The sequence below is a fragment of the Trachypithecus francoisi genome, unplaced genomic scaffold, assembly GCF_009764315.1.
Source record: "Trachypithecus francoisi isolate TF-2019V2 unplaced genomic scaffold, Tfra_2.0 Lachesis_group18, whole genome shotgun sequence".
Taxonomy (NCBI): Eukaryota; Metazoa; Chordata; class Mammalia; order Primates; family Cercopithecidae; genus Trachypithecus; species Trachypithecus francoisi.
In genome coordinates, this window is record NW_022681463.1 from 3,149,425 (window position 1) to 3,161,656 (window position 12,232).

Sequence of the window (12,232 nt, forward strand, 5' to 3'; positions counted from 1 at the left end):
AAGGGATGGAGGGAGGGAGGAAGGAGGGAAAGAAGGAAGGGATGGAGGGAGGGAGGAAGGAGGGAAAGAAGGAAGGGATGGAGGGAGGGAGGAAGGAGGGAAAGAAGGAAGGGATGGAGGGAGGGAGGAAGGAGGGAAAGAAGGAAGGGATGGAGGGAGGGAGGAAGGGAGGAAGGAAGCAAGGAAGGAAGGAAGGAGAGGGAGAAGGAAGGAATAAAGAGAGAGGAAGGCAGGGAATGAGGGGAGAGGGAGGGAGGGAGGAGGAAGGAGGAAGGAAGCAAGGAAGGAGGAAGGAAGCAAGGAAGGAGGGAAAGAAGGAAGGGATGGAGGGAGGGAGGAAGGGAGAAAGGAAAGAAGGAAGGGATGGAGGGAGGGAGGAAGGAGGGAAAGAAGGAAGGGATGGAGGGAGGAGGAAGGAGGGAAGAAGGAAGGAAGAAAGAAGGAAGGGAAAGAGGGAGAGAGGAGGAAGGAAGAAGGAAGGAAGAGGAGAAGGAGGGGGGAGGAGGAAGGAATGAAGACAGAAAGGAAGGCAGTGAAGGTGGGGAGAGAGGGAGGAAGGGAGAAAGGAAAGAAGGAAGGAAGAAGGAAGAAGAAAGGAAGGAAGGAAGAAGGAAAGAAGAAAGGAAGGAAGGAAGGGAAATTGGTACTAAATTCTTGCAGTGCCCAGGCACTCTTCCCCTAGTGGACAGGGTGGAGAGACTGTGAAAGGTGGAGATGAAGAAGTCGTCATTTCACTCCTGAGAAAGGATGGAGCAGGCTGTGTAGAAGAGATGAGATCTGGGATAAATTGGAAAAGGTATCAAAAAATTAGGAGGGCAGAAATATTTCCAGCAAGTCTGCTACCACTGCCTCCTCAGATTCAACTAAGACTGGTGACTTAACATAAGATTTATAGTTTTATTAACTGGTGCTTTATTTTCATGTTGATATCAAAAGTGCCTATCTTTGGGATTACTTTTTATTTTTAGGGAGGAGGAATTTATTTTGCATTTCCCAGGCTCTTGGGAACTGCTTCAGCATTCAAGAGTCTTTGTGGATAAGATCCTGGGTTGCTGGCACCTGAGGGAATTAGTAGCGGGTTCCCTAATTCTTCCCTCAGGGCAGAAAAGCACTGCATCCAGCCCTATTAGCAGGGGCAGAAACAGACGCCAGGAGACACTGCCCACCTCCTGGGAATCAGAATCAGCCTTCACAGCACCAGGAGCCTGGGGTGGGCTGTTGTTTCTGTAAGGTTTTAAAAAGTCAGAGAGCACACAGTTCTTCCGGAACCTGTTCTGATTCCTCCTGAGTTTTGTTCATGTGAGATAATATCCACCTGGAAAAAAATCCTGATGGAAAGCCAAGGACCCCCTGCTGCCTGCAAGAAACCAGAATTCGGCCTCTTCGGAGTGCACCCGGACACCGGGCTGGGATGAAGGGGCCCAGTTCACACCCAGCCAGGGCCTGCAGGAACAATGGGGTGAGCGCAGAGACGCTGGCATGTGTGTGGGTGCAGGGAGGCAGGAGGAGGCTTACTCTGGGGTTCTCTGTGTCTGTGCTGGCCACACAAATGTGCTGTGTCCACTGAGATGTGGTCTCTCCGACAGCGGTCTGGCGCCGCGGACCACGAAGGAGCCAACGAAGAAGGATACAAGTCTCAGGTGCTTCCCTCCTAGTGTGGGTCGCTTTCTTATTTCAGCCAAAACAGAACTTCACGTTGGAAAATAACACTAATTCGGACTGTATCCAACCGGCACGCACAGCTAGGAAAGTCTTCCTTTCGCGAGGGCTTCACTGGTTTTCCTGATGTGCAGGCCACCTGCAAACGTGTAGATCCCAGACTCCGTGCGACGTGTGTGTGGGACTCTATGTGTGCCACGTGACATCTCCGTGTGACTCCTCGTGGCTCATGGGCTGGCGGGCACTGCTTATCGCCCCTTCTGTTTCAGTCTGGGCATCGTTCCTGTCACGAATCTCCCCCTGCCCTTGCTCCCCAGACACCCCGGGGGACTTTGCCACTGTTCCCCGTCACCGGCCACCTGCAAAGCCTGGGTCTAAGGTGCTATGTCAGCAAGGCTGGGGCTGTGCATTCAGCTACAAAGCCCTGAACTGGAAACTGGCTGCTCAGGGCACACAGGAGGACGGGAAGAGTGTCCTGCCAGGTGCTCAGGGTTCTGGGCTGTGGTTTCCATCCCATCTGTGTGTTCCTTCCTGCTTAACGTTTGTAGGTCTAAGTCTCAGTTAGTGTATCTACAAAATGAGGAAGGTTAGGTCACATTATCTGTTAGAAGTTATGGAGCAATGATGGGTGTATCTACGCTTTTAAAGTTCAAGATGCCTGGACTTTATTTTCAGTAATGTGATGGATTTACTTTTCAAAAATAACTAGCTTTGGTATACTACACTCAACATGCCAGATAAATGAAAAGAAAAAAAATTCTTTTCCTGAATGGCTGAGTTTGAGGAAAAATAACAGAATTTATCAGAGTCAGAAACACGTTGAGAAAAGAAAGGCATGCATTTAAACTGGCACTCTTACCCGAGGTGTCTGCTAGCACCCACGGTCCCAGTCATCTGACTTTCAGTGGACCTCACCCTCGAAGGAGACAGAGCCCGAGGCCTGTGCGGGGCGGCCAGGGCACAGTACCCGAATCAGTGGAACAGAAACTTCTGCCCACCGATGGTGGCCCCAGCCTTGGCTCTGAGAGCAGCGCAAGTAAAGTCTTCCCTCAGAATTCCCAGCCATAAGCCTGTGCTCACGGGCTTTGAGGTCTAAATGTACACTAAACATATGATTTTTAAGAAAGACAAAAAATTTAACTTGAGGTGTCCCAGAATTGATAATACTCCTGAGTTCTTGGAAGAAACAAAATAAAATCCTCCTTGAAGAAACTCACTTTAAGTCCTCAAAGAATTACAGTAGATAAAATACCAAGACACATGGACTCATAATCAAAACAAAGAGACACACAGGAAATAAGACGTGAGACAAAAAGTCAACTGCGAATAACTGAAGATACAGAAAGTATTAGATACAGAACAGAAAAAAAGAACGTTTGACACATTGAAGGAAATAACGAGGATATTGAAAGTTGGAGAAAGCAGCATGAGGTTGCCAAAATTGACCAAGAAGATTTCAAAACCACTCAAAAGCCCTTGAATTTTTAAATCTATATTTGAAATCAGACTCAACAGAAAGGGTAAGCAGAACATTTGATACAACTGCAGAGAGAATCAAGGAGCTGGAAGATGAAGTTGAAGAAATTATTCAGAATGCAGTTCTGGAAGCATAAAGAGAAACATAGGAAATAAATATTAAGAGGCTTTAAGGATCAAGTGAGGATGATTGATACATTTATGATGAGAATTATGGAATAGTTATGGGAACAAGTGGAGACAGATTGGGAATTTTCCAGAATAGACAAACTATATCATCCTAAGAGCTGGGAAGCCCCCCAAATTATGGATTTTTGTAGATATAGAGAACCAAATTTTAAATTATTGGGAAAGTCAAAGAAAATAGAATGGCCAAATCACATTTGAAAAAAGATGAGTAAAGTTGGAGGAATCACACTACTCAATTTTTTATTTTATTTTATTTTATTTTTTAATTATTTTTTTTTATTATTATACTTTAAGTTCTCGGGTACATGTGCATAACGTGCAGATTTGTTACATATGTATACTTGTGCCATGTTGGTGTGCTGTACCCATCAACTCGTCAGCACCCATCAATTTGTCATTTATATCAGGTATAACTCCCAGTGCAATCTCTCCCCCCCTCCCCCCCCATTATAGGCCCTGGTGTGTGATGTTCCCCTTCCGAGTCCAAGTGATCTCATTGTTCAGTTCCCACCTATGAGTGAGAACATGCGGTGTTTGGTTTTCTGTTCTTGTGATAGTTTGCTAAGAATGATGGTTTCCAGCTGCATCCATGTCCCTACAAAGGACTCAAACTCATCCTTTTTTATGGCTGCATAGTATTCCATGGTGTATATGTGCCACATTTTCTGAATCCAGTCTGTCACTGATGGACATTTGGGTTGATTCCAAGTCTTTGCTATTGTGAATAGTGCCGCAATAAACATACGTGTGCATGTGTCTTTATAGCAGCATGATTTGTAATCCTTTGGGTATACACCCAGTAGTGGGATAGCTGGGTCATATGGTACATCTAGTTCTAGATCCTTGAGGAATTGCTATACTGTTTTCCATAATGGTTGAACTAGTTTACAATCCCACCAACAGTGTAAAAGTGTTCCTGTTTCTCCACATCCTCTCCAGCACCTGTTGTTTCCTGACTTTTTAATGATTGCCATTCTAACTGGTGTGAGATGGTATGTCATTGTGGTTTTGATTTGCATTTCTCTGATGGCGAGTGATGATGAGCATTTTTTCATGTGTCTGTTGGCTGTATGAATGTCTTCTTTTGAGAAATGTCTATTCATATCCTTTCCCCACTTTTTGATGGGGTTGTTTGTTTTTTTCTTGTAAATTTGTTTGAGTTCTTTGTAGGTTCTGGATATTAGCCCTTTGTCAGATGAGTAGATTGCAAAAATTTTCTCCCATTCTGTAGGTTGCCTGTTCACTCTGATGGTAGTTTATTTTGCTGTGCAGAAGCTCTTTAGTTTAATTAGATCCCATGTGTCAATTTTGGCTTTTGTTGCCATTGCTTTTGGTGTTTTAGACATGAAGTCCCTTGCCCATGCCTATGTCCTGAATGGTACTAGGTTTTTTCTAGGGTTTTTATGGTATTAGGTCTAACATTTAAGTCTCTAATCCATCTTGAATTAATTTTCGTATAAGGAGTAAGGAAAGGATTCAGTTTCAGCTTTCTACTTATGGCTAGCCAATTTTCCCAGTACCATTTATTAAATAGGGAATCCTTCCCCATTTCTTGTTTCTCTCAGGTTTGTCAAAGATCAGATGGCTGTAGATGTGTGGTATTATTTCTGAGGACTCTGTTCTGTTCCATTGGTCTATATCTCTGTTTTGGTACCAGTACCACGCTGTTTTGGTTACTGTAGCCTTGTAGTATAGTTTGAAGTCAGGTAGTGTGATGCCTCCAGCTTTGTTCTTTTGACTTAGGATTGTCTTGGCAATGCGGGCTCTTTTTTGGTTCCATATGAACTTTAAAGCAGTTTTTTCCAATTCTGTGAAGAAAGTCATTGGTAGCTTGATGGGGATGGCATTGAATCTATAAATTACCTTGGGCAGTATGGCCATTTTCACACACTACTCAATTTTAAGATGTTGTAAAGATGTAGCAATGAAGGAAGTATGCTATCACAGAAAGGAGGCTGTCACAGAAAGGAGGCTGTCACAGAAAGGAGGCTGTCACAGAAAAGATGCTAACACAGAAAGGATATCTATATGTGCTATCACAGAAAGGATGCCCACCGGAGAGTCTAGAAATAAGCTCACACAAACATACCATTTGGATTTTTACACTGTTCCAAAGGCAATTCAAGGGAGAAAAGATGTCTTTTCAACAAATTGTATTGGAACAATTGGACAACAATATGCAAAAAGTTAAATAAATAGAAAGATCCTTGACTTGACCCTCACATTTTATACAAAACAGAAACAGATCTTAGAACTAAATGTAAAACACAAAACTATAAAATTTTTAGAAAGAAGTGTAGAATAAATTGTTTGTGACTGGGGATCAGGCAAAGAGCTGGTAGATATGACTCCAAAAGCATATTTCATCAGTCAAATGAAATAATTATTGGACTTAATCAAAAGTAAAATTTTCTCCTTTGCAAGAGACACTGCTGAGCAGACTTAAAAGGTAACCTACAGACTGAGAGAAAATATTTGCAAGTCACATATCCAATAAAAGACTGTTATCCAGAGTCTATAAAGAACTCTGAAAACTCAACAGTAGGAAACAAGCAAGCAGTATAAAAGTAGGCAACAGACGTGTCACCAAAGAGAATATATGGAAAGCATCTTGGCACATGAAAAGATATTCAGCGTCATTAACCCTTTTGGAGATGCAACTTAAAGCCACTGCGAGATACGACTGCACACCTATGAGCAGGCCTGCAATAATACAGGTTCCAAACACTCAGTGCTGGTAAAGACGGGGAGCATCTGTAGCACTGGTGCATTACGGGTGGAAATGAAAAAATACTGCAGACGCCCTGAAGACTGGTCCCTCCTGACAATTAGCCACATGACCTGCAAATCAAAAAGAAACAAACACGATAGAAATGGACAAAAGACATGAACAAGTGTTTCATAGAAGACATGAATAGAAACGTGAATAGCAAAAGGAGAAGAAAAGAAAGAAAGAAGATAATATCTTTAGGAATCAGAAAAATATGAATTAACCTTTCTCCTGTTTACAAAGAAAAAAGTGCAGCTCACTGCCAGTGCTCATTTGCTTTCCATAAACATGCTCTTTGAGGCTGCAGAAAATCTGACTGATTTTCAATGTGAAAATCAAATAGAAAAACTGTTTTTGGAATTATTTCTAAACAGAACTAACATCAGAATAATCTGAATCATGAGAATCATCTATTTTGGAAGACTTGGATTCATCAAATGAATCTTTGGCCAAAAACCGTTTAAGAACAGTGTTAATATCACATGTAGGAGTGCTACGTTTTCTAGGATTTGATGTTTTCAGCAATCAAGAATTATATTTTGTAAATGGAAATACCACTACTAAAAGCAGAATGGTGGCAAAGGTGTCTTGGGGTAAATGCTGCAACCACAAGTACCACCAGCGAGTATTCTTGGGGCAAACGGGAAAAGGGAGATAATAATTCATATGCATCCGATTAGCAAAATTAAACAACCTGACAATAAACATTGTGAGGATAGAGTAAGTGGAGTTCTCACAACCTCATGTCATGAGAATTCAGTAGTAAAAGTCCCTTTTGAAAGCCACTTGGTATTATCCACTCTACTGGGTTGAATAATGTCCCTCCAAAAAATACGTCTGTCTTAACTCCTAGTAACTATGAATGTGACCTTATTCACAAAAGATTCACAAAAGGATCTTTGCAGATGAATCAAGTTAAAGATCTTGAGATGAAATCATCCTGGATTTGGAGTCCTGAATCCAATGACCAGTGCCCTTAGGAGGACGGGACACAGTGACACAAGGAAGAGGCCATGTAAAGACGGGGGCAGAGGTTGCAGTGATGCAGCCACAAGCCAAGGGATGCCGGGAGCCACCAAAAGCTGGGAAAAGGAAGGAAGGATTCTCCTCTGCAGGCTTCAGAGGGAGCACAGCTGCTGACAGCTTAATTTCTGACTCTGCATCCAGAACTGAGAAACAACACATTTCTGTTCTTGGGAGCTACCTACTTTGTGAGGATTTGTTACGGCTGCCCCCAGGAAACTACACCTCTACTCACGTTGAAGATTTTTGCATTCCCAATAATACAGTGATTCTACTTTTAGGTAAAGTCCCATTTTGAAAAATTCTTTTTCTTTCTTCTTCTTTCTTTTCTTTCTTTCCTTCTTTCCCTTTCTTTTCTTCTTTCTTTCGTTTCTTTCTTCTTTCTTCTTCTTCTTCTTTCTTCTTTCTTTCTTTCTTCTTTCTTTCCTTCTTTTCTTTTCCTTTCTTTTCTTCTTCTTCTTCTTTCTTTCCTTGTTTCTCTCTGTCTTTCTTTCTCTCTCTCTCTCTTTCTTTTTTTTTCTGTGTTCCACTGTGTATTGGCTCTGCTGTGAAGAACCGTCTGAGACTGGGTAATTTATAAAGAAAAGACATTTAATTGGCTCATGGTTCTGTGAGCTGTACAGGCTTCTGCTTCTGCGGAGGCCTCAGGAAACTTATAATCATGGTGGAAGGCAAAAGGGAAGCAGGCATGTCTTCACATGTCCAGCAGCAGAGAGAGAGCAAGCGAGTGGGGAGGTGCTACACACTTTTAAACAAGGAGGTCTCGGGAGAACTCACTCACTATCACAAGAACAGCAAGGGGGAAGTCCACCCCCATGATCCAGTCACCTCCCACCAGTTCCCTCCTCCAACACGGAATTACAATTCAACATGAGATTTGGGTCAGGACACAGATCCAAACCATATCACACTGTGTGAAAACATTTCACATTACAATTCAGTACTGAGATGTATACAATGTATTACAAATTCACTGAAGAAAAATTAGAAAACAAATGTCAGTCATAATTTTACCATCCAAAGATGACCAATGTTGATGTATTTTCCTATGGTCTTCTGCAGACATGCCCACCTACTCACAGGATGGGTTCCTACATCCCATTTTTGACCTGCCTTTGTCCCCTCATAAATTATGATGAACATTTTCTTACCAATAACATGTCTATGATTGTATTTCATTGTATGGATTTTTTTATTTCTTTCATTTTTGCTCTTAAAAATAACTCTGATAAATATCATGCCAATATATTTTTGAGTTTGTCTTTTTATCCTTACCTTTGTTGACAGATGGTCACAGGACAGTTGCCTTAGCTCCAAACAGCAACATCTCAAGGAGAAAGTTAGGAGGTAGGTGCAGAAGGAAGCTTTCTCTCCGGGAAGATACTCCTTCTCATCTGGGAAAAGTATTTTCTGTAGCATCCCCTGGCCAAGTTTCTCCTATACTTTACGGCAAGAGTTGGGCACACAGGTACACACAGCCTAACCTGGGGGCATGGAAAGGGAGCCCCATTGCTGTTTCTGAGCAACCACGGTTTATCCCCCGGCATGAGGCAGGAGCTGGCCTCCTCTGAGGTCGGGGACTCTTCAGTCTCTATCTGAGCAAAACTGAGGCTGCACTGCTGCTGGGCAGGCAGCAAACACTCTGAGTAGTGGTGCATGACCCGGCAGCTTGCCAGCTCCTTCCTCCTCACTTAGTGGTCTTCACTCAAAGGAAAACATCTTTCCAAGTTTAAATTGTAGCAAAGGTCTCCTTCCTCTCTCCTAGTCTACAGCAATGCTCTCACCCAATCCATTCCCAGTTTAAATTGTAGTAATGGTCTCCTTCCTCTCTCCTAGTCTACAGCAATGCTCTTACCCAATCCATTCCAAGTTTAAATTGTAGTAATGGTCTCCTTCCTCTCTCCTAGTCTACAGCAATGCTCACATCCAATCCATTCCAAGTTTAAATTGTAGTAATGGTCTCCTTCCTCTCTCCTAGTCTACAGCAATGCTCTTACCCAATCCATTCCCCGTTTAAATTGTAGTAATGGTCTCTTTCCTCTCTCCTAGTCTACAGCAATGCTCACATCCAATCCATTCCCAGTTTAAATTGTAGTAATGGTCTCCTTCCTCTCTCCTAGTCTACAGCAATGCTCACATCCAATCCATTCCAAGTTTAAATTGTAGTAATGGTCTCCTTCCTCTCTCCTAGTCTACAGCAATGCTCACATCCAATCCATTCCAAGTTTAAATTGTAGTGCAGGTCTCCTTCCTCTCTCCTAGTCTATAGCAATGCTCACATCCAATCCATTCCAAGTTTAAATTGTAGTAATGGTCTCCTTCCTCTCTCCTAGTCTACAGCAATGCTCACATCCAATCCATTCCAAGTTTAAATTGTAGTGCAGGTCTCCTTCCTCTCTCTTAGTCTACAACAATGCTCACATCAAATCCATACCAAGTTTAAATTGTAGTAATGGTCTCCTTCCTCTCTCCTAGTCTACAGCAATGCTCTTACCCAATCCATCCCAAGTTTAAATTGTAGTAAACTTCTCCTTCCCCTCTCCTACTCTATAGCAATGCTCACACCCAATCCTGAGTCCCAGGTGTGGTTTTGTTTTCTGGCATGATAAGCCAGCTGCCTGGTATCCGGCTGGTTACACTGGACCACTTCCATCATGGACAGGGAAGTGCTTTGTTATTACTGGAATCAACCTTGCTCTGGATACAGATTTGCCTTCCCTGCATGCAATGCTTCTGCCAAAACGACGATGACTATCTGAGGACTTACACAATGCCTTTCCCACTGTCATGGTGTTCTACACAGCATTGCTTCTGACCAAGGAACTCACCTCACAGGAAAGAAGTGCTGCAATGGGCCCACGCTCATGGATTCCCTGGTCTTACCATGTTCCCACCGTCCTGGAGTGGCTGGCTTGATGGAACAGAAGAATGGCCTTTTGAAGACTCAGTTACCAAGCCAGCCAGGTGGCAGCTCCTTGCAGGGCTGGGGCAAGGTTCTTCCCAAGGTTGTAAGTGCTTTAAACCTGCATCAGACATGTGGTGCTGTCTCTCCTGGCCTGGATTCATGGGCCCAGGAATCAACAGGGTGGAAATGAGAGTGGCACCACTCAGTGTTACCCCTAGTGACCCACGGGCATTGCTTCCTGTACCCAAGACCCCTGCTGGCCAACAGGTCTCAGTTCCCAAGGGAGAAAATGGTTCCACCAGGAGATACAGCAGTGATTCCATTGAACTGAAAGTGAGGCCTGCCACTTGGCAGCCTTGGACTCCCTGTGCCATGGAACCAGCATGCGAAGATAAGGGTGACTGTGCCAGCTGGGGTGACTCTCATGCACAGGCCCCCCTCATTTCTGCTGCAGGACATCCAGGAGAAGCGTGGACGTCACCCAGACGTTCATTTTCTGGGGAAAGGGAGCATGCTTTCAGTTGCGTGCAGCATACTTGTGTTTCCGGCAGCAGCGTGACTTTGCTGCTGTCTTGATCTGGAGATGAGTATGGACTCAGGCAATGTGGAGGGTGGCAGGTCCAAGGGTGGACTGAGACAGTCAGGCTTGAGAGTCCCCTGGCCAGGCCACCATGCTCGGTTACCCAGTGCTGCTGTGAACGTATTCTGTAAATGAGACGAACACCCCCAATTACCCTGTCGTAGAGGAGATCATCCTGCCTAACCTCGTAGGGGTGGGGAGGCTGATTGGTCAGCAGAAAGGCCTGGAGAGGGGAGCCGAGGTCTCCCTGCAGAGGAGAAAGCTCCCAGGAAGGTCCTGATCCTGCCTCAGTTTCCAGCTGCCCAGGAAATCAGACTTACTCACTAGGCCCCAAAACTGTGCAGGAAGGACGGGTTCTTCAACACACCTGTCCCCTCTCTTTGCCTCCCTTGATATATATCTGGATATAGACTTGGTTTTATTTCCCTGGGGAAACTGATCGATACAGGTACTACATCCAGCGTCCAGTCCGTGACTCAGGAAGTCAATTCCCCGTCCCTTCTCTCTCCTTCCATCCGAGGCCAAATGCATTCACTTCACACTCTTGGAGTGTTTTCATGGAAAAAGGGTGCCATATCAGGATTAATAATTGTATATAAACTAGTAATATATAGAGAAAATCATATTTCAGGATCAGATATAGTTGCCTGAACTCTGGGGCTAAGTTAAGCCCCACACCGTACGGCATCTGCCATGCCTCACACCACGGGTCACACTGGACCCCAGTGCTTTGGTATAGGAGGACGTCCTCTGTCTCTACAGTGAGCCGTGGCCTCACCCCAGGTTTCAGAGCAGAGAAATCGCCCTGACAACTGAGCAGCTTCTGACACCCAGTTCTGTGGAAGATCCAATCATAGGGATCCTGCCAATTGAGGAATGATGGGAATGACTAGTTCCCAGCAGGGGAATTCTCTGCTCCAGGTTACCTGCACTTGGTACAAAACAGGTGCACAGTAGATGGTGGCCATCACACCAGCAGCAGGTGCTGTAGGACACCAACACCTCAGAGATGGGATGGAAAACATATTATGTATTAAGAACTCACAGATTTTGCAAGACTTTCCTTATCAAATTTCTATTAAAAGTATCAGTATGACTGTTTTAGACCATTTGTGCTGCTATAACCAAATACTATAGATCGGGTAATTTATACACAATAGAAACTTATTTGTCACAGCTCTGGAGGCTGGGAAATCCAAGATCAGGACACCAGCAGGTTCCAAGTCTGTGAGGACATGGTTTTGTGTTTCCAAGATGGTGCCTTCGATGCATGTCCTCACACAACCAAAGGGCTGGGTTGGTGGTCCCTCGAAGGCATCTGTTAAATTTACTTATTTTTAGCATCACGGAGTCACCAAGAGAGTGAGGCTGGAGCTCCACCCTCTCTGTGGGTTTGTCATCATGGGGTACAGCTTTCTCACAGACTGGATCAAAGACTCACCACCCTTAAAAAAAAATAGAGGGAAAAGCAAAAGTCAAGCAAAAATTTCAGATACGTTGACACCTGGGGGCTGGAGCAGCCCCACCTACATCCTCTGCAGCTGGTGGCCTCGGCTTCTCCTACCAATGCTTCACTCACTCTAGTGGCTGTGGCCCCCCAGGGCTGCCACATGCCTGAAGCCGAGCCATG

The 12,232-nt window shown here is 44.2% G+C and overlaps 1 long non-coding RNA gene across 1 annotated transcript; it reads left to right on the forward strand.

Annotated features, from left to right (window-relative positions):
* The first annotated feature begins 7,005 nt into the window (after nucleotides 1–7,005).
* LOC117063373 lies at nucleotides 7,006–11,610 on the forward strand. Its single transcript, XR_004428884.1, has 3 exons — nucleotides 7,006–7,398; nucleotides 8,405–8,464; nucleotides 9,671–11,610. It is a non-coding gene; the product is annotated as an uncharacterized LOC117063373 (long non-coding RNA).
* Nucleotides 11,611–12,232: the final 622 nt, after the last annotated feature.